The sequence below is a fragment of the Macaca fascicularis genome, chromosome 7, assembly GCF_037993035.2.
Source record: "Macaca fascicularis isolate 582-1 chromosome 7, T2T-MFA8v1.1".
NCBI classification, from domain to species: Eukaryota; Metazoa; Chordata; class Mammalia; order Primates; family Cercopithecidae; genus Macaca; species Macaca fascicularis.
In genome coordinates, this window is record NC_088381.1 from 58,574,470 (window position 1) to 58,601,169 (window position 26,700).

Below are 26,700 nucleotides of genomic sequence, written 5' to 3' on the forward strand. Positions count from 1 at the left end.
TATCTTACATACATATCCACACTCATCATATGACATGAGTGGTGTTATTTCTCTATTTTACAGATGAGGCAACTAAGTCATAGATTGTGATTCCACCAAAGGTTTACGCAGCAGGTAAGTGCTTAGTTCTGCCATTTGGATTGAAAATATCTTACTCCAAAGCCTGTGATGTAAATTACAGAGGCTGGGGGCAGTGGCTCACACCTGTAATCCCAGCACTTTGCGAGGCCGAGGCGGGCGGATCACCTGAGGTCAGGAGTTTGAGACCAGCCTGGCCAACATGGAGAAACCCCATCTGTCCTAAAAATACAAAATTAGCCGGGGGTGGTGGCATGTGCCTGTAATCCCAGCTATTCAGGAGGCTGAGGCAGGAGAATTGCTTGAACTTGGGAGGCAGAGGTTGCGGTGAACCAAGATCGTGCCATTGCACTCCAGCCTGGGCAACAAGAGCGAAACTCCATCTCAAAAATAAAATAAAGTAAAATAAAATATAAATTACAGAGCTAGTCATATAATATGGAATTATTTTCTAACCTCTTGTAATGGAAGTACCCAAATAAAACTGATGTGTATAAATATGGTCTGAGACCTGTGAATGCTATCAACACATGAGGAAGGCTATATTTTTCATTGTTTTCTTCTTTCTCCCTTCCTCCTCTCTTATACTTTTTTTTTTTGTGTGTGTGTGGTGGGTTTTAGTTCTGACTCTCATGTTAACTCGAGTATTTCCCATACTATCTCTACATTTCCGTTTCCTCGGCTGTGAAACTGAGACACACCCTATCTTTTCCCATCAGCTTAAGGGAACTGGAGAAGCTAACGGTTTGGGGAAATGAGTCTGGCTTGATACCCTTCTGTGCACATTCATCCAGTATAGTTAAGTTCCTGGAAATGGTCTCTTTCTTAACTTTGCCCTATTGTACTGTAAGTGAATAATTGCATTGCTTTCAAAACTTTTATAATTACTGACTTTTAAATTGCAGAAAAATAGGAGAAATGGACCCAAATGGATTCATCCTTGTTGCATTCTGGATCTTATATTCAATATGTGAAATGCTTTTATTTATATTTTTCTGAAGCCATAAGGGCCAGCATTTTTTTTCCCCCCAATCAGCATGAGGAGATGAATGGGTCAATGGGAATCAGATGAGTGTTCCCACAGTTGTGGCCAGATAAGGGCTGGGAAGCAGAAAAGGACCTGGATGAAAAGTCAAGTGACATTGATTCTAGCCCCTGCTCTTCCTCCTGAGGGGCTTGTGGTCCTCAAGAGTTTGAACCCACTCTGTGGGCTTTTATTTTCTCAGCTATAAAATTAGAAGGGCCAAACTAGATCGGTGGTTTTCAATCCATGCTCTACAGATTCTTAGGGCCCTTTGGTGGGGCAAGGTGGAAATTTTGTCCCCAACTCACCATTTGAGTCTATCATAAGACCACCTTTTTCAAAACTGTGAGGCAACTTCAAAAGTTCTTGGGAAAATTAAAAGGTAAAAATAAAAAATATAAGCTTTATTTCTCAGCATAACCTCCATCAAATTCAAGACACTTTTGTAAGCAATGATACCAGCCATTTAGTCCATCTGTAAAGAATTGAGATTCCTGGGAATTTAACCATGTCAATGTCTTTTTCACATTATTAACTGAAGAAACAAGGGTGTCTTTTAAAAGTTTTTCAAGATTCGGAAACAAAAAGAAGTCAGAAGGAGCCAAATCAGGATTGTAAGGTGGATGCCTAATGATTTCCCATTGAAACTATCACAAAATTCCCATGTCTGATAAGAAGAGTGAGCAGGAGCATTGTCATGGTGGAGAAGGGCTCTCCAGTGAAGCTCTCCTGGGTGTTTGTCTGCTCATGCTCTGGCTAACTTTCTCAAAACACTCTTATAATGAACAGATGTTGTCATTCTTTGGTCCTCCAGAAAGTCAACAAGCAAAATGCCTTGAGCATCCCAAAAATCTCTTGCCATGACCTTTGCTCTTGACTGGTCCACTTTTGCATTGACTGGGCCACTTCCACCTCTTGGTAGCCATTGCTTTGATTGTGCGTTGTCTTCAGGATCATACTGGCAAAGCCATATTTCATCTTCTGTTGTAATTCTCCAAAGAAATGCTTCAGGATCTTAATCCCCCTTGTTTAAAATTTCTACTGAAAGCTGTGCTCTAGTCTGCAGCTGAGCTGGGCACAATGGTTTTGGCACCCATCAAGTAGAAAGTTTGTTCAACTTTGATTTTTTCAGTCAGAATTGTATGCACTCCAGCCTGGGCAACATAGTAAGACCCTGTCTCTACAAAAAATTAAAAAATTAGCTGGGTGTAGTGGTGTATGCCTGTAGTTCCAGCTATTCAGGAGGCTGAGGCAGGAGGATCACTGGAGTCCAGGAGTTTGAGGCTGTGATGACCTATGATTTGCACCATGGCACCCCAACCTAGGTGACAGGGTGAGACTTTATCTCCAAAAAAAAAAAAATTGTGGAAGTTACCAATTGAGATGTCTATGATGTTGGTTATTGTTTCTACTGTTAATGTCAATTCTCTTTAACCAGGGCACAAAGAAGATAATATTTTTCCTTCCAAATTGATGTGGATGGTCTACCACTGTAGGATCCATCTTCAACATTGCCTCATCCCTTAGTAAAATGAATTATCCATTTTTAAACTGCTGATTTCTTTGGGGCTTTATTACCATAAACTTTTCATAAAGCATCAATGATTTTTTTCCACCCAAATTTCTCCATAAATTTGATGTTTGCTCTTGGTTCAATTTTAGCAGAATCCATGTAGCTCTGATACAGGATATTTGCAAACTGATGTCTCATCCTTCTTAATGCCTCAAACTAGATCCTGTTCACACATGCAATACAAGTTAGTGTGAGTTTGTGTTGGTGCAAAGATTTTTTAAATCTATGTATAGTTTTTTCATAAGATGTGTCTTCCATGAACTTTTTCATGACCTCTCATATTTGTTTTATGTAATCGAATTCTGTCTTGCTTTTGTTTAAAAGAAGCCTCCCCTGCTTTAAAAGGGGGAAAAGTTTAAAAAAATTTCTGGTGATTTTGAAGGACAGCATCCTCCTATAACATAAATATCAGTTTAAGGTCTCTCTGCTTTTTGAGATCTAGAATAAATGACTTGAAGTTTCCCGCTCCCTCCACCCCCTTTATGCCACTTGGAAGTCTGAAACCCTCCCCAGGATATCTGTGAATTTCCAGGAGGTTGCTGTTCTCCTGGTCACCCTTGCCTCTGGGTGCTTCTATAGAATGCATTACCACAGATGGGAAACTTAGTTTCTTTTCACTCTCTTAGGCAGAGACTAAGAGTGACTAAACACTACTCTGGGTCCATGCCAGCATTCCCAAACCCACCAGAGTGTTGACTAGAAAAGGGTTTCCTTTTAACAGGGCCCACCCTCCTCAGAAGCCAGTGGAGAATGTAAATAGTAGGAAATCTCTTCTGCTTTCAGGATTTCATAGTATAAGCAGGCATATTACCCAAGTGGTCAACTTCAGTGGAAGGGGACTGGAGACTGACCACCAGATGGTCAAGGGCACTAAAAAGGGGCTGCCAGGCCTTAGCCTCACGGTTCTGTTTCTGCGGACGAATGTTGGGCTCTGGTGGCCATGCTGGGCTGCAGAGAAGCAAAGGTGCATTGTTGGTGTGATATTCTTTTCCCCAGGGATCTGATAGAAGCAGAAGGCAAAAGTAGATGGAGACAAAAAAGACCCTTTCTATGTAGAGACATCACTCTGTATTCTTTGTAGAGAATAGGAATACATGCCTTTGATCAGATGAAGTATTAAAAAATGATTATGTAGTTCTGTCACGATGGATTATTTTCAATATCCTGTCTACTTTTTCAAAGGACTGTTATTTAGTGGGAAAACATTGCTGAGTTCCTTTCAGAGAAATCCTCCCTGTACTGACCCCTTGGCAACACACCTTACACATGTAATTACTTGTTCAGAACAATCTTCTCCTTCTGACTCTCCACAAAGGCAGGGACCATAACTATTATTTCCAGCTGCATCCGGAAGGCTGAGCACAGTGCTTGACACACAGTGAATTTTGGTCGAAGGAACAATTGAAAGGATTTGCCCATTGCAGTGTCATTTTTCCAAGACCTGACAATATCACTTTTGATTCTTTTCTTATTTAGTTCCACTTCCTTATCCCCACTGCCACTGCTTAAATCAGCACACGGCATCACCTCTCCTGGGGCTATCTTTAACTAGGCTTCCTGCCCCCCTACCCTGACCTGTCTGCTTCAAATCCAGGCAATGGCCTGTAGCCCCAGCATCCTTCTAAAAGCTCTATTCTCTGTCCCTTGTCAATTTCCTCTTCTGAAAGTTTCAGGGGCTCTCCATTACTTGCAGAAGAAAACCACCAACTCTTGCCTCAATTGCTGAAGGTGCTTTCCCATCATCTCCTCTCTGCCTCTCATCACCCTGTGTTCCCTCCTGGCCCTTGCTTTCTTGCTTCTGTGCTTGGTCTCATCCCTCATCCTCCTTCCTCTGCCTGGAAAGTGCTTACCTCTGTTCTTGCATCTGCATGTCCAAATCCTACTCATCATTTCTATTATTATGTCATTTAAGTTTCAAAAAGTCTCTGAGTCAGCGTTCCTTAAATAGCAGTTTTAAAAGGTGATTCTTAAGAAAAGGATTTGATGTTGAAATTAGCCTAGGGAGTGTTGTATGGATTATTGCCCTTTTGTAGATTTACAGTGCAGGCCATTAATTCACAGATCTGAGAAGGCCTGCAATCAAGAAGCCTGTTTAAGTCAGCATTTCTCAAATTTATTTGACCATAGAACCCTTTCCCCTTTCATACCTATTAACATATTGCAGATTATTTTGGAAATACTTTTCCAAGAGTTACCGGTAATATCTTTAATCTGTTTTTAATGATTAAGATGCTGAGGCTCAGAGACAAAAATACTTGCACAAGCCAAGTGAAGGGAGCTTCAATCTAGTTTTTTTTTTTGTTTTTTTTTTTTTTTCTTTACTACACTGTGATGACTTACATTTGTCATCCAACAAGAACTTTTAAACTTTCCAAGCTATGGAAAGTAAGATAATAGCCTGTATTTCTGTTTCCTAATATCTGAATTTTGTCCCACTTCTCTTTTCTAAAAATGATTATTTCCAAGTTTTTCTTTCACTTTTCTTTCCTGCCAGATATTTTACAAGAAATGAGAGGCTCCAATTAAATTTTCCCAAGAACTTCATGAAATAATGAAAATAATACATAGAGCATGGTATATGTTTATGAACTTAAAAATAAAATTAAAACGTATAATTTTGAGTTTACATATAGGTATACTAAAACTATATAAAAAGAAAAGCAAGCAGATAATGAACACAGGATTTAGGAGACAGTTACCTTGGCTGGGGGGAGGCAGGCATGGGGAATGAAAGACTCTTATATTTAGATGTAAACTATTATCAAAATCTTAGCTTTTACTTTGGGGTTATAGGTTTACAGGTGCTTATTACATTATGTAAAATGACTGGCTAAATAACTAGAGGACCTCTGCTGAGAGTGTGTCACAATTAATCCAACTTAATGTACCTGAGACCCTAAAATAAATACGTAAGTCATAGAAAAAGAAAACAGTAGCAAATTAAGTTTTCTAGTATATAGCTAGTTTATGTCAAAATAATAATACTTATAAAGTGAGGGGAATGGTGGCCTGATTTTAAGGGGATATTTATTGCTAAGTTATACTGAGTAAATTGCACAGCACCCCATAATGTATGAGTGCATTTCTGTTTTAATTTTGGCTTTGAGAGTTTTTGAGGAATGTAAATTTAGAACTTTATATAATCACATATAAAATGAATATTTTATGATAAAAAAGAGTAAAAAGTAATAAAAAGATAATTTTAAAAATCCCTTGCATATTTGTTTATTATTTTATTATCACTTGGTTTTTAAATCCATCTTTGTTGTAAGTTGTGAGATGATTCTTTATGTTACTTTGTTTATCTTGTTAAGATTCATCTGGGGAGTCAAGGGACTCTGCTCATGCCCAAGGCTGTGCCCTCTAATAAGTAACACCAGAGACTGCACAGTGTCCAGGAAATAGACTTCAACAAACTAGTGTAGCCAAGGTCACTGGAGTGTTTTCCAACACTAACAACCAACTATTGATTCTCCAGACACCAACTGGGTGTCCAACAATTAAATTCCATTCTGACATTAACTACCTGGAGTTAGTGTCAGATTTCACAGGCTAACAGGGTTTGGTTTTACAAGACTGCCCTCACTTCAGATGCCAAATGCAAGTCCTGGGCCACCCATACTTCTGGCTGTAAAATTGGTAGTTCCCATGACCCCCTCCTCAAGTTCAATAATCTGATAGAATGACTCATAGAGCTGGGAAAGCACTCTGTATTTACTGATTTATTACGAAGGATGTTATAAAGGATACAACTCAGGAACAGCCAAATGGAAGAGATGCATAGGGTAAGGAGTAAGGAAAGGGGTGCAGAGCTTCCATGACTTTTCGGGGTGCCACCTTCCCAGCACTTCCATGTGTTCACCAGTCCAGAAGTATATCAACATTTATTGTTCAAGAGTTCTCTCAGAGTTTAATCTCCAGCCCCTCACCTTTCTTCTTGGAGCTGGGTGAGTGGAGCTAAATGTCTCCACTCTAGAATCACTTGGTTCTTCTGGTGGTCAGCCCCATCACCAGACTATCTAAGGGCTCCACCTTAAGTCACCTTATTAGTATAAATTCAGTGTGATCAAAAGGAGCTTATTATGAATAACAAAAGACATTCTCATCATTCAGGAAATTCCAAGAGTTTTAGGAGCTCTGTGCCATGAACAAAGAACAAAACCCAAATATGTTTCTTATAATACCACAGTTGCCAAACAAATATACTAGCAAACAAGCAAACAAAAACAATGAGCCCTGGGCATGGAGAAACAATAGACAGAGTTGCTACAACACACAGGCATACCTCAGAGCTAATGCGGGTTTGTTTCCAGACTACTGCACTAAAGCATATATTGCATTAAAGTGAGTCACACAAATTTTTGTTTTCCCAGTGCATATAAACATTTATGCTTACACTATACTGTGGTCTATTAAGTGTTCAATGGCTTTATGTCTAAAAAGTGTACATATCTTAATTTAAAAATAGTTTACTGCTAAAATGTGCTTAGAGCCATCTGGGCTTTCAGTGAGTTGTAATCTTTATGATGGTGGAGGATCTTGCCTTGCTGTTGATGGTTGCTGACTGATGAGGGTGGGGGTTGATTAGGGTGGCTATGGCATTTCTTAAAATAATACAACAATGAAGTTTGCCACATCAATTGACTCTTCTTTCACATGTCAATCTGAACAAACAGAGAGAGGCTCTCTGAAAGAAAAGATGTATGTTTGGGGACAGACCATTGCAATGGGAATATGCATGTCATAGTAAACTAAGTGCATATTCAGGGAGGTAGAGGAAGACAAGAGTTTTTGGTTTTTTTTTTTTTTTTTTTGAGACAGAGTCTCGCTCTGTTGCCCAGGCTGGAGTGCAGTGGTGTGATCTCGGCTCACTGCAAGCTCCGTCTCCTGGGTTCATGTCAGTCTGCTGCCTCAGCCTCCCGAGTAGCTAGGACTACAGGCGCCTGCCACCACGCCCAGCTAATTTTTTTGTATTTTTAGTAGAGATGGGGTTTCACTGTGTTAGCCAGGATGGTCTCGATCTCCTGACCTCGTGATCTGCCTGCCTCAGCCTCCCAAAGTGCTGGGATTACAGGTGTGAGCCACCGCGCCCAGCTGACAAGGGCTTTTAAAATAAAAATTAAAAAAAATGAGGAGGGTTGCATAATTGTTTTGAAACAATTATCCTTGGTTACAAAGATCAATAACAAGGGTGATGATGCCCAGACCAAGGTGGGACAGGCAGTTCTTGGGAAGATGTTTTTGCAGAAGGATTTTGTGTATAAGTTTGTGATGACTTTTGTGCAAGGTTGTGGTTTGTGCCGTCTTTTTGTTATCAGGCATACAAGCTTGAGAATTCTTTCTTCATGGCCTTTTCTGGCTCTACTTGGCAGGGTTTTTTTTTTTTTTTTTTTTTTTTTAGCATTAGTGACTCCATTTTGATTCTGATAACTTTCGCATTTCCCGTTTTTGATGAAGATCTTTTTCCAAAAGCATCACTGATCAATCAACCTGTAGTTAGGTTTTGATGTCTCTCGACACTGGGATGAACCTGTTCCAGTGGCTGGTCTTGTGTCACACTGGGAGCAGTGGAGGGGGGTAATTGGTGACTAGCAGTCAGTGTCAAAACACTTTTAGCTACATTTGCGCAACAAAGAAGGTTGGAGGAAGTGGCTTTAAGTTAAGTCTACCAGAATCCATTATTAAGCTCAATTTTGCAATTATGTCAAAGTGCTGAGCCAGCATTGTTTCATACTTCTGCAAACATTTAATAAATAACAGATCCAAAGTTTAAAAAGGGAAAATACAAAGTAAAATTAATAATCATATGACCAAATTCTAGTTTGCATAATGGTTTTCAGCTAGAACCTAGGCTTTTGTTTTTCATTTGTTTTGAGATGGGGCTCACTCTGTCACTGCAGCTGGAATGCAGTGGAGTCATTGCCTCTCACTGCAACCTCAATCTCTCAAGCTCAAGTGATCCTCTTACGGTCAGCCCCCCAAGTAGCTGGGACTCCAGCAGGTACCACTGTGCCTAGCTAATTAAAACTTTTTTTTTTTTTTTTTTTTTTGACAGGGTTTCACTATGTTGCCCAGGCAGATTGCGAGCTCCTGGGCTCAAGCAATACTCCCACCTCAACCAGAATCTACGCTTAAAGACAACTAATTGAATAAATCAAATGACTATAGGGAATTAAGTGAGACCTGTTGTAATCATGTGGCCTGTTTTCTTATATTGTAAACATGGGTCTGAACTTTTCCAGAGAAGATGTGTCTAGGTACAGCATGTAGTATTAGCAATAGTACAGACATTTTCTTATTTAACCAGTGGTTACTAAAGGATTTCTTAGGGTAGATTCTGTTAGGTTAGCAGCTATTAACTGTGAAATTTCGGTTACACCATTTCACTTGCCAAGTGAAAAAGGTAACATTAAGGGAGGTCTCATTATGTTATGGAGTCTTCTTTCTTTTTTAAAATTTTTATTTTATTAAAAAAATTTTTTTTTGAGGTGGAGTCTTCCTCCATTGCCCAGGCTGGAGTGCAGTGCCACATTCTCGACTCACTGCAGCCTCTGCCTCCTGGGTTCAAGCGATTCTCCTGCCTCAATCTCCCAAGTAACTGGTACTACAGGCGCACACCGCCATGCCCAGCTAATTTTTTTGTGTTTTTGGTAGAGACGGGGTTTCACCATGTTGGCCAGGCTGGTCTCAAACTCCCGACTTCAAGTGATTCGCCCGCCTCAGCCTCCCAAAGTGCTGGGATTACAGGTGTGAGCTATCATGCCTGGCCGGGAGTCTTATTTCAACATCTTGGGAAAAGCTGTTTATGGTGTGAAAACACCAACTTTTTATCCTGGTTTGTAGTTGATGAGCATCTCTGGTCATGACATTGGGTGGCATGGTGAGTTTTTTGTGTGGTTAATACACTGAGCATGAGACTTCTTTCTTAAAATTTGTCTAGTTTCAGCTTGTAGGGCTTTAGGAATGGGGCAACTTTTGTTTTTAGTTGGAGAGTTGTAACCAAATATTAGAGAAAATTAGGAGAATTCAGGGTCTAGTCTAGTCTACAGGTAGATAATGAGAACTTGAAAATAATACACAAGGCTACAGTCCAATACAGATGGATTACAGTGTTGGTTTTGGAAAAATTACTTTTTCTCTCTGTACTGATCACTTAGGAATCTCATATTTAAAAACCTTTTGGGGCTAGGAACCCATAAGAAGGCAAACTTTAGATTTTACATACAGTTTTAAGGTTCTTGGACCTGCTAGGAAGTGACAATTTTTACTCACTGTGAGGCTGGGAACTCTGGAAGCCAGGTATTTTCTGCACATTCTTAAATGTGATATTTTAGTCAAAATTTTGGTAATATAACCAAGGTTTCCACTTGTATCCTACTTATAAAGAGATTATACATATATATATACACACACATATATATTCAATGTTAAGATTTTATTTTCAAAGCTTTTTTGTTGTACAAAAAGTAAAAATGCTGTCACAATCTCGGTGTAATTGGTAGCCACAGATGGTTGACTCACCAATCACAGCTATCCATGCTACAGCAAGAATCTTACACAAAAAGCTAACAACGCTTACAATTTTGTTGGGGTGAAGTCCCTAAACTCGGTGGTAGATTACCAAGAGGGACTAAATGGAGGAAGGCAGAATGTCACAGAACCTATTCTTTGGCTCTTTGGGTGGGTGGATGTCCTGGGGTTTGTATCACAGCTACTTTTTTTTTTTTTAAACAGCTACCAAATCCATGAGTAGTCCAAACAATACTGAACAGTTCTGTTTCTGCAGGTGGTCTGGGGTCTTAACCATCTTCTTCATCATCTGTTTCTATCTTCCTCTTTCCTCTTTTCACATTTTCCACTTTCTTCCTCCTCTTCATCCTCATCCATCTTCGTCTTCATCAAGTCCAAATTCTTCTTCCTCCTCACTGACTTCATCTTTGTCATCATCCCCTTCTACATCTTCTTCATCTTCCTCTTCATCCAACTCCTCTTCTTCACCATCCTCATCCTCCTCGTCTTTCTCATCTTCTTTTTAGCCATTGTAACTTTTTCAAAGGTTCCAAGGTGCTGATATCTTTCAGTTTATTTCCACTTAAGTTTAGATGTGTGAGATTTGGAAGTTTTTCTGCAAACATATTCAGACCTCCAAAGATTCTATTTTCACTGAGTACAAACTTTTTCAATTTAGGCAGCTTGGGGAGATTTGAAATTGAAATCAAGCCTACATTTATTAAACGGAGGAACTCTAAGTTCACAAATTCAGCTGTTAAGCTCTCAATTTTCCAGTCAATTGATTTGCAGTTGTCCAAGACATGTTCTCGAACCCTCTTTAAACACTCTTACCTCTCACTTGAAAAACGTCGAGCACACCAGGTAAACCCTGATGGACGAATTCCCACAAGTTCACGACTTGTTAACCACAGCCACCTGAGGGCACGAAACCCGGCTGCTCACGGGACTGGAAGCGGGGTGCGGGGGCCACGCGGGCCCGCCCTCAGCGGGAAAGCCACTCACCCGCGGGGGCGTCCGCCCGCAGCGCCATCTGGCCCGGCGCAGGTCCATGAGGGATTTCCGGCTGCGGGCAGTCGCGCTAAACCCCGGGAGAGCAAAGGGGCGCTTCCTCCAGGCCGGACCAGCGCACACGCAGCCGCGCCTCACGAGGGCCGCACCGGGCTGCACTAGTGAGGCCAGAGGCTGCAGGACCCGCGAGCGGAGCCTAGCTGAGGTCCGCCCCAAATCCCCAAGAGAGAATGTATTTTTATTGAACTTATGTGAATAAAAATACTCATGAATAATTTCTGAATTTTGGAAGAATCAAGTAGGGAGAAGAAGCCGTTGCTTCTATTTTTGTATGCGTTACCAAATTGTTATAAACTATAGATAGCTTATGAGATAAAATTTCCTGAAATCTGGAAAACATTTAAGTAAAGAACCAATAAGGTTTTAAGTAAGAGTCGTAAGAACATTATTTTTATCAATTGCTTAGTTTCATGATTTTGTTTTGTTTTGCTTGATGTTAATTAGCAGTTTTATGAACCCACTGGTTTTTTAATTAGGGTTCTGGAAATTTTGATTGAGTCCGTTGATCTTAAAGTTATCAGATATCTGTGTTCAAGAGCCCTTGTTAGAGCGTTTTCCATGAAAAGCAATTTTAGACTATAGCTGATTGCAATTCTTTTAAAGAAGAATTCACAACAGTAATTACAGATGACAAAAACTTAGAATAGCCATGATTAAAATCTGATGAAAGCTCTCAGTTGACAAAGAAATTTATTTATTTATACTACTGCAGTATTTTACGATAACAACCAGAATCATGATTGACAGTGTCACATCAGGACTTTTATAAATTTTTTATAATCTTTTATAAATTTTATATAATCCTTAGAATACTCACTTTAATAAGATAGCCACACAAATACAGCTTTAGAAAACCTTCAACATAGCAATAAAATTATGGCTTTTGATAAATTAACAGATTTTAATAACATTAAATAATTTTTGAAACTTTATATTAATAGCATACCTCTAATTGTAACTGAAAGAAGATCCAGCATCACTTACCATTTGGCAATGCCTCCCATACAATTTACCTAAGTCTAATCATTTAGTATCTCTGCAAGATAGAGAGACATTTTTTGAGGCTCTCTGGAGGCCCACCCAGAAAATCCCAGTTAATTTTAGGTCAAAAAGAGATAATTTAGAATATTGATTCTGGGGAAAACTGCCAAAGATATTAAAAGGTTCAAAACAGTTGATCAAAAGAGAATCACAGGCCCCAGCCCCCATGGGGGTTCATGCTTGTAATCCCAATATTTTGGGAGGTCAATGCAGGAGGCCAGAAGTTCAACACCAGCCTGGGCAGCATAGCAAAATCCTGTCTTTACAAAAAATTTTAACAAATACAAATAATTTTAAAAAACAGAATCACCAGTCACTATAAAATAAGTTATTCATTATTCAGAGTGATAAAAGACTCAAAAGCAGCCCAGAAAGTTGCATGGATATTAAAATCTTAACCTCTTTAAAGCCCAGTTTTCCTAAATAATCAAAACTTAATAAAGACAATGGAGGTATTATCTTCATATAATGTAATATATATATATATATATTTTAAGGCCAATTACCAAAAAGGTAAAGAAAAATCTCCTGTAGTGTGATTGCTCCTCCTTAGGTGAAGCCCATTTAGATAACCTGGAACTCAAATTAATCAGACACATGAAGGGTATATCCCAGATTATGACTGTATGCTATTTATAGAGGAATGTAAACAAGAGAACTAGTACCTTGACCAGGAGAATTCTTGGCTCTTAGTAATAGCATGACAAGTTTCCTGGTTTCATGGAACAATTCAGACACATCAAGAAAAGCCAAGAGTATGGAATCAAATTATATTGGAGGAAAACATTGCTTTTCTAGACCTCCAAAATAAAATGTCAGCATCAGGTCATAACAACGGAGTTAAAACTGAAGAAAATGTTACAGCAGTTGGCCAGGCCCAGTGTTTCCCACCTGTAATCCTGGAATTCTGGAACACTGAGGTCAGAGGATCACTTGAGGCCAGGAGTTCAAGACCAGCTCTGGCAACATAGTAAGACCTTGTCTCCACACACACACACAAGTTACAGCAGTTGACAAAAAGGTTGAAGGAGAGAGTTATCACCAGAGCCAAGCAAAATGATACACCTTTTCAAGGGAAGAAAGAGCAGAAGGCAATGATGTATGTCCTACAAATCATATGTGGTGAGGTATAGCAAAAGTTGAACTTCTAACATACAAGTCTGAGAAGTTTCAAAAAGGAAAATTTTACCTCAAGAAATGAAGTTACCATTCTGAATAAAAAACACAGCATTTTCTAACCTGAAACTAGATAAACTAATTAGATATCTGGATGAAACAGAAACTGTCTGTAGTTTAGAAGATGGCTATTAAATAAATGGGTTTCAGAATTAAAAATCAAAACCTCTTGCAATTCTACTAAGAGCAAATCAATACTCTAAGAAAATCTTGTTTTTACACAGAGAACCATATTTTAACATTTTGGATTAATGCATTTTTAAGGTCCAATTTCAATCTTTAGAAATACTTTTAAATAATTTCCTTCCAATTATAGCCAATTTGATCATACAAACAATTCCTTCTATAAATTATTTTTGATGAAACTTACTGCAACCTACTCAGACCACTGATGACATACTTGGGCTTTCTGCATTTTCCTATACTTCCTCTATCTTAAATAATGAATTACTTTACTGTAGGACAAAATTTACCATGCAAGATTCTTTCTTATTTAAAATTATTCTCTTTTCTTTTTCATGTTTTTTACCAAAAACACATTTTCATGTTTATAACTTTTCTTTACATTTCTCTCTCCTACTTGCTGGTTCCATTTTATTTTATTTCTATTTCCTTCATAAATCCATATTTTAAAACAATCTTCAAATAACCTCTGAATTAGACAAAATTATTCTTTCTTTCTCAACAAAGAGCATATTTGCATACTGTTCTTATAATTTTTTTCATCAAAAACACATCTGACTTTTTTGGTATATTTTAAATACAAAGTTGAATATATTAATGTGAATTTTTAACTCTTAGCAACCTTAAATTTTTAGCAAGAGCCTGGGAAGCAAGAAATCTTGATTTGTCTGTTACATATCAGTATTTTAGAGATCAGAACTATTTTATAAGTTTTAGAAATATGTTTCCCCATAACATATTTTTTTAACTGTTATTTTAAGTTCAGGGGTACATGTGCAGGATATGCAGGTTTGTTACATAGGTAAACATGTATCATGGGGGTTTGTTGTACAGACTGTTTCATCACCCAGATATTAAGCCTAGTATCCATTAGTTATTCTTCCTGATCCTCTCCCTCCTCCCACCTTCCACCCTCTGAGAAGCGTGTGTTATTCCCCTCTATGTGTCCATGTGTTCTCATAATTTAGCCCCCACTTATAAGTGAGAACATGTGGTATTTGGTTTTCTGTTCCTGCATTAGTTTGCTAAGGATAATGGCCTCCAGCTCCACCCATGTCCCTGCAGAGGACATGATCTCATTCTTTTTATGGCTGCATAGTATTCCATTGTGTGTATTTACCAACTTTTCTTTATCCAGTCTATCACTGATGGGCACTTAGGTTGATTCCATGTCTTTGCTATTGTGAATAGTGCTGTAATGAACATACGTGTGCATGTGTCCTTATAATAGAATGATTTGTATTCCTTTGAGTGTACCCAGTAATGGGATTTCTGGGTCAAATAGTATTTCTGTCTTTAGGTCTTTGAGGAATGGCCACACTGCCTTCTACAATGGTTGAACTAATTTACACTCCCACCAACAGTATAAAAGCATTCCTTTTTCTCTACAACCTCACCAGCATCTGCTATTTTTTGACTTTTTAGTAATAACCATTCTGACTGGTATGAGATGGTATCTCATTGTGGTGTTGATTTGCATTTCTCTAATGGTCAGTGATGTTGATTTTTTTCTTTTCTTTCTTTCTTTTTTTTTTTTTTAAGATGGAATTTCACTCTTGTTGCCCAGGCTGGAGTGCAGTGGTGTGATCTCAGCTCACTGCAACCTCTGCCTGCCAGGTTCAAGCGATTCACCTGCCTTAGCCTCCCTTGTAGCTGGGATTACAGGCACACACCACCTTACCCAGCTATTTTTTGTATTTTTAATAGAAACAGAGTTTCACTACGTTGACCAGGCTGGTCTCAAACTCCTTACCTCAAGGGATCTGCCTGCCTCACCCTCCCAAAGTGCTGGGATTACAGGTATGAGCCACCAAGCCTGGACGATCATGATTTTTTTTTTTTTTTATATGATTGTTGGCCTGATGTATATCTTCTTTTGATAAGTGTCTGCTCATGTCTTTTGCACACTTTTTAATGGGGCTGTTTGTTTTTTCTTGTAAGTTCTCGATTAAGTTCCTTATAGATGCTGGATATTAGACCTTTCTTGGATACATAGTTTGCAGTTTTTTTCCCATTCCATAGGTTGTCTGTTTACTCTATTGATAGTTTCTTTTGCTGTGCAGAGCTTTTTAGTTTAATTAGATCCCATTTGTCAATTTTTACTTTTGTTGCAATTGCTTTTGGCATCTTCATCATGAAATCTTTGCCCATGCCAATGTCCTGAATGATATTACCTCATTTTTCTTCTAGGATTTTTATAGTTTTGGGTTTTACATTTAAGTCTTTAATCCATCTTAATTTTTGTATGTGATGTGAGGAAGGGGTCCAGTTTCAATCTTCCACATATGGCTAGCCAGTTAGTTATCCCAGCATCATTTATTAAATGGGCACCCCCCATTGCTTGTTTTTGTCAGGTTTGTTGAAGATCAGATAGTTGTAGGTGTGTGGTCTTATTTCTGGGTTCTCTATTCTGTTCCATTGGTCCATGTGTCTGTTTTTGTACCAGTATCATGCTGTTTTAGTCACTGTAGCCTTGTAGTATAGTTTGAAGTTGGGTAGTGTGATGCCTCCAACTTTGTTCTTTTTGCCCAGGATTGCCTTGGTTATTTGGGCTCTTTTTTGGTTTCATATGAATTTTAAAATAGTTTTTTTCTAGTTCTATGAAGAATGTCAATGGTAGTTTAATGGGAATAACATTGAATCTATAAGCTACTTTAGGCAGTATGGCCATTTTGATGACATTGATTCTTCCTACCCATGAGCATAGAATGTTTTTCCATTTGTTGTGTCATCTCTGATTTTTTGAGCAGTGGTTTGTAGTTCTCCTTGTAGAGATCCTTCACTTCCCTTGTTAGCTGTGTTCCTAAGTATTTTATTCTTTTTGTGACAATTGTGAATGGAATTGTCTTCTTGATTCGGCTCTCAGATTGACTATTGTTGGTATATAGGATTGCTAGCAATTTTTGCACATTGATTTTGTATCCTGAGACTTTGTTGAAGTTGATTATAAGCTTAAGAGGGTTTTGGGCTGAGACGATGGGGTTTTCTAGATGTAGGATCATGTCATCTACAAACAGGGATAGTTTGACTTTCTTTATTCCTATTTGAATGCCTTTTATTTCTTTCTCTTGCCTGATTGCCCTGGCCAGAACTTCCAATACTATGTTGAACAGCAGTGGTGAGAGAGGACATCCTTGTCTTGTGCCAGTTTTAAAAGGGAATGCTTCCAGTATTCCCCATTCAGTATGATATTGGCTGTGGGTTTGTCATATATGGCTCTTACTATTTTGGGGTATGTTCCTTCAATACCAGGGATATTGAATTTTATTGAAAGCTTTTTCTGCATCTATTGAGATAATCATGTGGTTTTTGTCGTTAGTTCTGTTTGTGTGATGAATCACACTTATTGATTTGCATATGTTAAACCAACCTTACATCCTGGGGATGAAGCCTACTTTATCATGGTAGATAAGACTTTTGATGTGCTGCTGGATTCAGTTTGTCAGTATTTTGTTGAGGATTTTTGCATTGATGTTTACCAAGGATACTGGCATGAAGTTTCCTTTTTTTTGTTTTATTTCTGCCAGGTTTTGGTATCAGGATGATGCTGGTCTCATAGAATGAGTTAGAGATGAGTCCCTCCTTTTTAATTTTTTGGAATAGTTTCAGTATAGTACCAGCTTTCTTTGTACCTCTGGTAGAAGTTAGCTGTGAATCCATCTGCTCCTGGGCTTTTTTTGGTTCAAAGGCTAATTACTGCCTCAATTTCAGAACTTGTTATTGGTGTATTCAGAGATTCAATTTCTTCCTGGTTGAGTCTTGGGAGGGTGTATATGTCTAGGAATTTATCCATTTCTTCCAGATCTTCTAGTTTATGTGCATAGAGGTGTTTATAATATTCTCTGATGGTTGTTTGTATTTCTGTGGGGTCAGTGGTAGTATTCCCCTTATCATTTCTGATTGTGCATAACATAATTTTTATTGTATATTAATAGACTCATATACTTTAGTCTTTCTATAAAACTTAAGAAGCCAAGAACAAGCTTATATTTATGTTCGGCAATGTGTTTCAGTTAAAATTTTTTTTTATTTGGAAATGGCCCAGGCATAGATACCAGAGTATCTATTATTTAATTTAACATAACGTAACTTTAAGGTTTCCAATTACAGAAAAAGTTTATTTAAAAGAAAAGTAAAAAAGAAGAAAACCATAAAAGGTTCATTTATAAGCATTTATTTGATTTACATTTACTTGATTTTTTAAAAAGTTTACCTAGACTACTTGTGAGAACTGAAAAGTAGACAAAGCCCATCACCATTTCAAGTTATTTCCCTATTAATCATTTTAATAGTCTGTGTTAGGTATTTCAGTAAAAACCTTAAAGTTAAATATGTGGATATTTTGCTGGTAAATATTCAGCAAATGTATCAGAATATTCATCTGTTTTCATTAAACTGACAATATTAAAGTCTTATTTGTCAAAAAATTACACAAACAGATAATTCTGTTTTAGGCTAGATTTATAGTTTCGTAACCATTGTGTCAAACCCAGATTCCTTAAAATATCTAGAAGAGACAATATAAAACTGACCAGTAAACTTAAGCAAAAATGCATACTGACAATTTTGAAGACATTTTTATTTTTATTTTATCAGTAACTTAAAAACCAGTTTATTTACTAAAGATCTACTTTAGTCATGTGAACTAAAAGGTATCTGGGTTAATGGCTATATACATATTATATTTTATATGAGTACTCATTTATTCTTAGAGGATTTCTGGCCAACGACATCAGATTTTACTATGTAAGTACAGAATACAACATTATAAATGTACGTATCCATAACACATCTAAACATATACACGCTCAAATAAAAATCTTATAGCTTTCATTTTAGTATTTTAGTCATGAGATAGTATGACCACTCACTGTTTTGTTGTTTGTTTTTTTTGTTTTGTTTTTTTAATTAATTAATTAATTATTTTTGAAATAGAGTCTTGCTCTGTTGCCCAGGCTGGCGTGCAGTGCACAATCTCGGCTCACTGCAACCTCTGTCTCCCGGGTTCAAGTGATTCTCCTGCCTCAGCCTCTGGAGTAGCTGGGATTACAGACGCGCACCACCATGCCCAGCTAAGTTTTGTATTTTTAGTAGAGCTGGGGTTTCACCATATTGGCAAGCTGGTCTCAAACTCCCGACCTCAGGTGATCCACCCAGCTCGGCCTCCCAAAGTGCTGGGATTACAGGTGTGAGCCACTGTGCCTGGCCAACTCACTGATGTATAAAAGAAAGTTAGATCCAAATTATATTTCTAACAAAATTGAGATTTGTTCACATTACTAAACTTTATTTGCCCTGATAGGTAATCGAATGAAGGCTGAAGATCGAAATTTTGGGTAAAAGTTTCCATGTCAGTTTGATTGTGAAAAACTTCCTTCATCTTATTTTTTTTAGCTTCAAGTGAGTTCAAGGTTAAAATTTCAATATTTACATTTTATCTAGGATTGGCTGAATTGTATAAGAAAAATAAAATCTCCAGGTAGCCTCGAACGAGTAACAAATCTATTTGCTGATCTGGTTTACTTCATTAACAAATGTGGACAGGGAAGAATTTAAGCAGTTTATTTTTCTCTTTTTCTCAGCTTTTTCCTTTTGGCCTCGGTGTAGCCAAAAAGTAAAATTTTTATGCTGGACAGATATACCTTATGTTACTGCTCTGAGCTCAAGATTTTGACTTGTTTGATCTGAGAGCCTAATTTTTAGAAATATTTATCTATTTTTTTTACTTTAGATTATTAATTTGTCAGTTAAGTATTTTATCATTGCACACAATTGTTAAGCAAACCTATTTTATATTTCTAAAATATATCAGGGTTGTTGGTTACCATGGAACTTATTGAAATTTGCAAAACCATTGATTTGAAAGTTCTTAAAGACTTTTAAAAATCTTTGCTTGAATGCCATAAGTGGTTTTATCTTAACACCAGTGGAAAAGTCAACAAATTCAAAGTAGGTAGAAAAAAATAGAGAGAGAACATGTAAGACTCTCCATTTTAACTCTATAGTTGCAAGTTTTTTGAATAAAGACCGTTTGAACTCTGAATTTTCCTTGATGGAATTTGCCTATCAGTTTGAAAATGTACACAAGAACAGGCCATAATATATAGCTGGCTGGAATCCCAGAAAACCTGGCATGCCTTAATGTTTGTGAATCCTATTCTGTTTCTTATTAATCTCTCAAGAGCGAGGAAAATCCAAAAATCGTGTCAGAGAACATCAGGAATTTAGACCAGTGTTTTAGATGATGGTGATTGCCCTGTGGCTTTTAATTAGTTGTCCTGCACCCACCATCCAGAGTGCTTATTTTTACTCTCAGAAGATTTTCAGAAACAAGTAAGGGGAAAAGTAAAAAAAAAAAAAAAAAAACCCCAGATAAGAATGTTCACAAACATTTTAACCTAGGTGTACAGATCACACAAAATATTAAACTGGGTATGCAAGCTAGACCAAAAGCAAATTCACCAGAAGATATGCCTCAGAGACAGAATGTAAATTCTGTGGAAACCAAGAGTACTCAATCTGGAAAAAAACATTTGTCTTTATACCAGAAAGGACATATCAGAAAAGACAAAAAGTCTTTTTTCATCCCAATAATGATGTATGTTTTTTTTTTTTTTTTTATTAAGGTGGCCTTATCTAAACCAGATCCCAAATAATATTTAAAAAGCCTCTACCAAAAGAAGAGAGACTCAACCTGAGAGAAAACTCACCAGGGCAGAAAAGGTGAGCAATGGAAGCAGAGAACTCAAAGGGCTGAAGTGAGTACCACACACTGGTTCCAAGAATCACTGATTCTTCCCAAGCGTGATCTTTTTCAGATCCCACTTTTGACACCGTATATGTCACCCTAAATAACAAATAGAAAGAGGCTCTCTAAAAGAAAAGACACTTACTTGGGGATAGAGCATTGCAATGGGACTATGCATGCCATAGTAAACTATGTGTGTATTCAGGGAGGTAAAGAAAGATAAAGGTTTTTAAAGGAAAAGATTAGGACTACATAGTTGTTTTTAAATAATTTTCGTTGGTTACAAAGATCAATAACAAGGTGATACAATCCAAGGTTGTATAGACAATTGTTGGGTAGATGACCTTGTAGAAGTGTTTTTTGTATAAGGTGGTAATGACCTTTGTGTAAGGCTGTGGTTTTTGTAGAATCTTTTCGTTATCAAGCATAGGAGTGTGAGAACCTTCTCTTTATGGCCTTTCCCAGCTCTATTTATCAGAATTCTCTTACCATTAGTGACTCTGTTTTAATTCTGACAATTTTCATACATGAAAAATTTCTCTGTAGCATGTGATGATGTTTGATAGCATTTCACCCTCAGTAGAACTTCTTCCGAAATTGGAGTCAATCCTCTCAAATCCTGCTGCTGCCTTGTCAAATCAGTTTATGTAGTAGTCTAAATCCTTTGTTGTCATTTCAGCAACGTTCATAGTATCTTCACCAGGAGTAGATTTCACCTCCAGAAACTACTTTACTTGTTCATCCATAAGCAGCAACTCCTCCTCAAGACTGCAGCAACTCTGTCACATCTTCAGGCTCCATTTTTAATTCTAGTTTTCTTGTTATGTACGTGACATCTGCAATTATCTCCTCCATTAAAATATTGAACCCCTCAAAGTCATCCACAAGGATTGAAATCAGTTTCTTCCAGACTCTCATTAATGTTGATATTTCGAACTCCTCCCATGAATCACAAATGTTCTTAATGGCATCTAGAATGGCAAATCCTTTTCAGAAAGTTTTCAATTTACTTCACCCAGATTTGTCAGAGAAATCACTATCTTTGGCAGCTATGGCCTTAAAAATGTATTTCTTGGCTGGGTGTGATGGCTTATGCCTATAATCCCAGCACTTTGGCAGGAGAATGGCTTGAACCTGGGAGGCAGAGGTTGCAGTGAGCCAAGATCACACCACTGCACTCCAGCCTGGACAACAGAGTGGGACTCTGTCTCAAAAATAAATAAATAAATAAGTAATTCTTAAATAATAAGACTTGAAAGTTGAAATTACTTCTTGATCCATGGGCTGAAGAATGGATATTTATGTTAGCAATCATGAAAACAATATTAATCTCCTTGTACCTCTCCATCAGAGCTCTTGGGTGACTAGGTGCATTGTCAATAAACAGTAATATTTGAAATAAATCTTTTTTTTCCTAAGCAGTAGGTCTCAACAGTGGGCTTAAAATAGTCAGTGAACAAAGCTGCAAACAGATGTGCTGTCATCCAGGCTTTCTTGTTCCAGTTGTGGAGCACAGGAAAAGCAGATTTAGCATAATTCTTAAGGGACCTAGTGTATTATTCTGTTTTCATGCTGCTGATAAGACATACCTGAGACTGGGTGATTTATAAAGAAAAAGAGGTTAATGGACTCAAAGTTCCACATGGCTGGGGGGGTCCTCACAATCATGGTGGAAGGTGAAAGGCACATCTCACATGGTGGCAGACAAGAGAGAAAAGAGCTAAATTAAAGGGGAAACCTCTTAAAAAAACCATCAGATCTCGTGAGACTTATTCACTACCACGAGAACAGTATGGGGAAAACCACCCCCATGATTCAAATATCTGCCACTGGGTCCCTCCTACAACATGTGGGAATTATGGGAGCTACAGTTTGAGATGAGATTTGGGTGGGGATACAGCCAAACCATATCACCTAGGATTTTCAGAACAGTAAATGAGCATGGGCTGCATTAGCCACTAACAAGATAATCATTCTGTTCTCTGAAGCTTTGAAGGCAGGCATTAACTTTTTTCTCTATGAGAGTCCTAGATGACATCTTCTAATGTAAGGCTTTTTTTGCCTACATTGAAAATCTGTTTTTTACTGCAGCCACCTTCATCAATGATGTTAGCCAGATCCTCTGGATAGCTTGCTTCAGCTTTTACATCAGCACTTGATGCTTCACTTTGCAGTTTTATGTTATGAAGATGGCTTTTTCCTTAAACCTTCTTTCCTTGAACCAACATTGGCTAGCTTCAAACTTTTCTGCTGTAGCTTCTTCACTTCTCTCAGTCTTTATAGACTTGAAAAGCATTAGAGCCTTGTTCTGGATTAGGCTTTGGTTCAAGGGAATGTGGTGGCTGGTCTGACCTTTTATCTAGACCACTAAAACTTTTTTATATCAGCAACCGGCTGTTTTACTTTCTTATCATTTGTGTGTTCACCAGAGTAGCACTTTTAATTTCCTTCAAGAACTTCTCCTTTGCATTCACAACTTAGCTAACTGCTTTATGCAAGAAGCCCAGCTTTCAGCCTATCTTGGCTTTCGACATGTTTTCCTTACTCAGTTTAATCATATCAAGCTTTTAATTTAAGAGACAGACATGGTTCACGCCTGTAATCCTAGCACTTTGGGAGACTGAGGCAGGTGGATCATGAGGTCAGGAGAGCGAGACCATCCTGGCTAACAAGGTGAAACCCCGTCTCTACTAAAAATACAAAAATTAGCTGAGTGTGGTGGCCTATGCCTGTAGTCCCAGCTACTTGGGAGGCTCAGGCAGGAGAATCGCTTGACCCTGGGAGGCAGAGGTTGCAGTGAGCCAAGATCGTGCCACTGCACTCCAGCCTGGACGACAGAGTGAGACTCCATCTCAAAAAAAAAAAAAAAAAAAAAAAAAAAGGAGACAGACATTTGGCTCTTCCTTTCACTTGAACACTTAGTGGCCATTGTAGGGTTATTAATTGTCCTAATTTATGTATTGTTGTGTCTCAGGGACTGGGAAGGCCTGAGGAGAGGGAGAGAGATGGGGACATGGCTGGTAGGTGGAGCAGTCAGCACACATAACATTTATTAATGAGATTTGCTATCTTATATGGCCATGGTTCATGGTACCCCAAACAACTACAATGGCAACATCAAAGATCACTGATCCCAGATCACCATTATAGATATAATAAAATGTTTGAAAGATCTTGAGCATTACCAGAATGTGACACAGAGACACGAAGCGAGCACATGCTGTTGGAAAAATGGCTCCAACAGACTTGCTTGATATGGCTTGCCAAAAACCTTCAATTTGTAAAAAAAAAATCAGTATCTGCAAAGTGCAGTAAAGTGAATTGCAATCAAATGATGTATGCCTGTATCTAAAATGTCTAGTTTTCAACAAAAAAAATTATGAGACCTGCAAAGAAACAGAAAAATGTGACCCACATAAACTGCCTTTGACAGAGCCCAAATGTTGGACTTAGCAGACAAAGACTTCAAAGCAGCCATTATAAATATGTTAAAAAAAACTAAGGAATACCATGATTAAATAATTAAAGGAAGATATGATGATAGTGTTTCATTATGAAGCATAAAATATCAATAGAGAGAAATTATAAAATATAACCAAGTATAAATTCTGTAGTTGAAAAGTACCATAACCAAAATTAAAAATTCACTAGCGGAATACAGCAGTAAGTTTGAGCCGGCAAAACAAAAATTTACAAACTTGAAGATAAATCAATAGAAATTATGCCATCTGAAGAACAGAGAGAAAAAAATGAAGAAAAACAAATAGCATCTCGGAGGAGTGTAGAGTATCAGTAAGTGCATTAGTATACACGTGATGGGAGTTTCATAAAGACATCAGAGAGACAAAGGATCAGAAAAAATATTCCAAACAATAAGGTCTGAAAATTCCCCAAATTTGATGAAAAGAGCATTAATTTACATATTCAGGCAGCTCAAGCAGGATAAAAGAAAAGAGATCAATATCCAAATATATCTAGTTAAAATGTTAAAAGACAAAGGCAAAAAAAAATTGAAAGCAGCAAGAGTATGTGTAAGGGAAGCAAAATAAGATTAATAGCTGATTTCTCATCAGAAATAATGGAGGCCATGGTTGGGCACGGTGCCTCATGCCTGTAATCCCAGCACTTTGGAAGGCTGAGGAGGGCCAATCGCGTGAGGTCAGGAGTTCAAGACAAGCATGACCAACTTGGTAAAACTCCATCTCTACTAAAAATACAAAAATTACCTGAGCATGGTGTCACATGCCTGTAGTCCCAGCTACTCGGGAGGCTGAGGCATGAGAATCACTTGAACCCGGGAGGCAGATGTTGCAGTGAGCCGAGATCGTGCCACTGCACTCCAGCCTGGTTGATAGAGTGAGACTCTGTCTTGGAAGAAAAAGAAATAATGGATTCCAGAGGTAGTAGGATGGCATATTTAAAATATTGAAAGAAAGAAAGAAACACTATCAACCAAGAATCATATATCTAGAAAAAGCATCTTACAAAAATTAAGGTAAGCAAAAACCAAGAGAATGTATTGCTAGCAGACCTGATTTATAAGAAATATCAAAGGAAGTTATTCAGGTTGAAAACAACACCAAGCAGTAATTTGTATTCACAGAAAAATACCAAAGAGCACCAATAAAGATATTTCTTCTCCTAAGTGATTTAAAGCAATTGTATAAAACACTATGTATAATTGTATTGTTGGGTCTATTATGTATAGAAATGTAATATACTTGTCAAAAATAGCATTAAGGAAGTAGGTGGGAGCAAAGCTGTATCACTGTAAGGACTTACTGAATGACCCAATCATTAGAACCTTGTTAAAAAATGTAGAGTCTAGAGCGGCCTTGTTTTATTCTTGATTTTATGGGGAATATGAAAATACTTAAAAGGAAAAACAAACAAACATGACTGTGGAGTCAGAAAGTTTGGATTGAGTCCTTTCTTCGAGCAACTTTTAGCAGTTTGAATTTAGACTGCTAGCTTCTTTGAGTCTATTTCTGAATTTATCAAATGCAGTTAGTGGTATACTATCTGATCTAACTGCTTTGTCCTATGTGTCCTTCAGAAGTATTCTCGAATGTGGTGATGTATTGACAAAGCTAGTGGATTCACCAGTATGGGGAATGCACCTATTTTTATTCTACACTTCAGCCTGCCAGTTCAAATCCTTCCCAGTTCAGCTCCAAAGCAGCCCCTCTCCCACCACTCAAAGGCCATCCAATTCCCATTCTCACAGTTCCTCAAGGCAGAAAGGATCCTTCAACTCCATGGCCCTTCATCAGTATATATATATTTATTGGAGATGGAGTCTCACTATGTTGCCCCGGCTGGTCTAGAACTCCTGGGCTCCAGTGATTCTCCTGCCTCGGCTTCCCAAAGTGCTGGATTATAGGCTTGAACCACCACGCCAGCCCATCAGCACATCTTTAATTGCACCTTTCACAGTTTTCCTGAAGTAATTAGTTTTCATGAATTATCTTTTTTTTTTTTTTTTAGACTGGGTTTGCTGAAGGGAGCGAAGTCTTCCATTTCAGTCATGTCTTACTAGACCCTAAATACAGGTAAATTACTGAATGCATTCAATCAGCATCAAGCCTCCGGTAGTCCTACGGTAACTAGTATCCCTCCCCTCCCCATAAAATAATATTTTGTTTTAATAATGCTGGCTACATTATTAAGAGTTTTTCTTAAGAGTTCATGCAAATCACAGGCTCGTCCTTTCACTTTGAGACCCAGGGAGGGAGGGAGGGAGAATGCTGTCAAGTCTGCAAAAATATGGACAACCTCAGAAACCTATCAACAGAAATATACTAACAAGGCCTTACTTTTAAGGCCTTGAAATTTTTAATTCTCCCTTCTTCTTTCTATGCGATTTTGGTTTCCAAAAGTCTACATTGAACAGGTATTGTTTTATTAGGGCGAAATTGCTGCTGCTGCTGCTGCTGCTGCTGATTACAAACAACAGGCTGCAAGCAAGCTGTGTTTCCATTTAAAAGCTCTTGTTTGCTGCCTCGACAAGCAAGGGGTACTGGATAGCACTTTTCGGTTAGATTCTAATAAAAAGAAAGAAAGTTTTAAATTTCTCTCTCCAAGCACTTTGTCAGCCAGGGTTTTCCCTCTTGCCTGCCCTGCAGTTAAGGAAATCTAAGAGGTGGAAGGTGGGGCGGGCTGGAGGGCCACAGACGGCCGCTGACCCAGACGCCCCCTCTCCCGCCCCGGGGCGAGGCTGCGCGCTGTCACTTATTGGTCAGTAGGGTCCCGGACCTTGACCAATCGCCTCGGACCGGGTCGTCATGGCGACGGGCC

General features: G+C 38.2%; 1 pseudogene; it reads right to left on the reverse strand.

Annotated features, from left to right (window-relative positions):
* Nucleotides 1-10,091: 10,091 nt before the first annotated feature.
* Nucleotides 10,092-26,689, reverse strand: LOC123574555 (uncharacterized; annotated as a pseudogene).
* Between the last annotated feature and the right edge of the window lie 11 nt (nucleotides 26,690-26,700).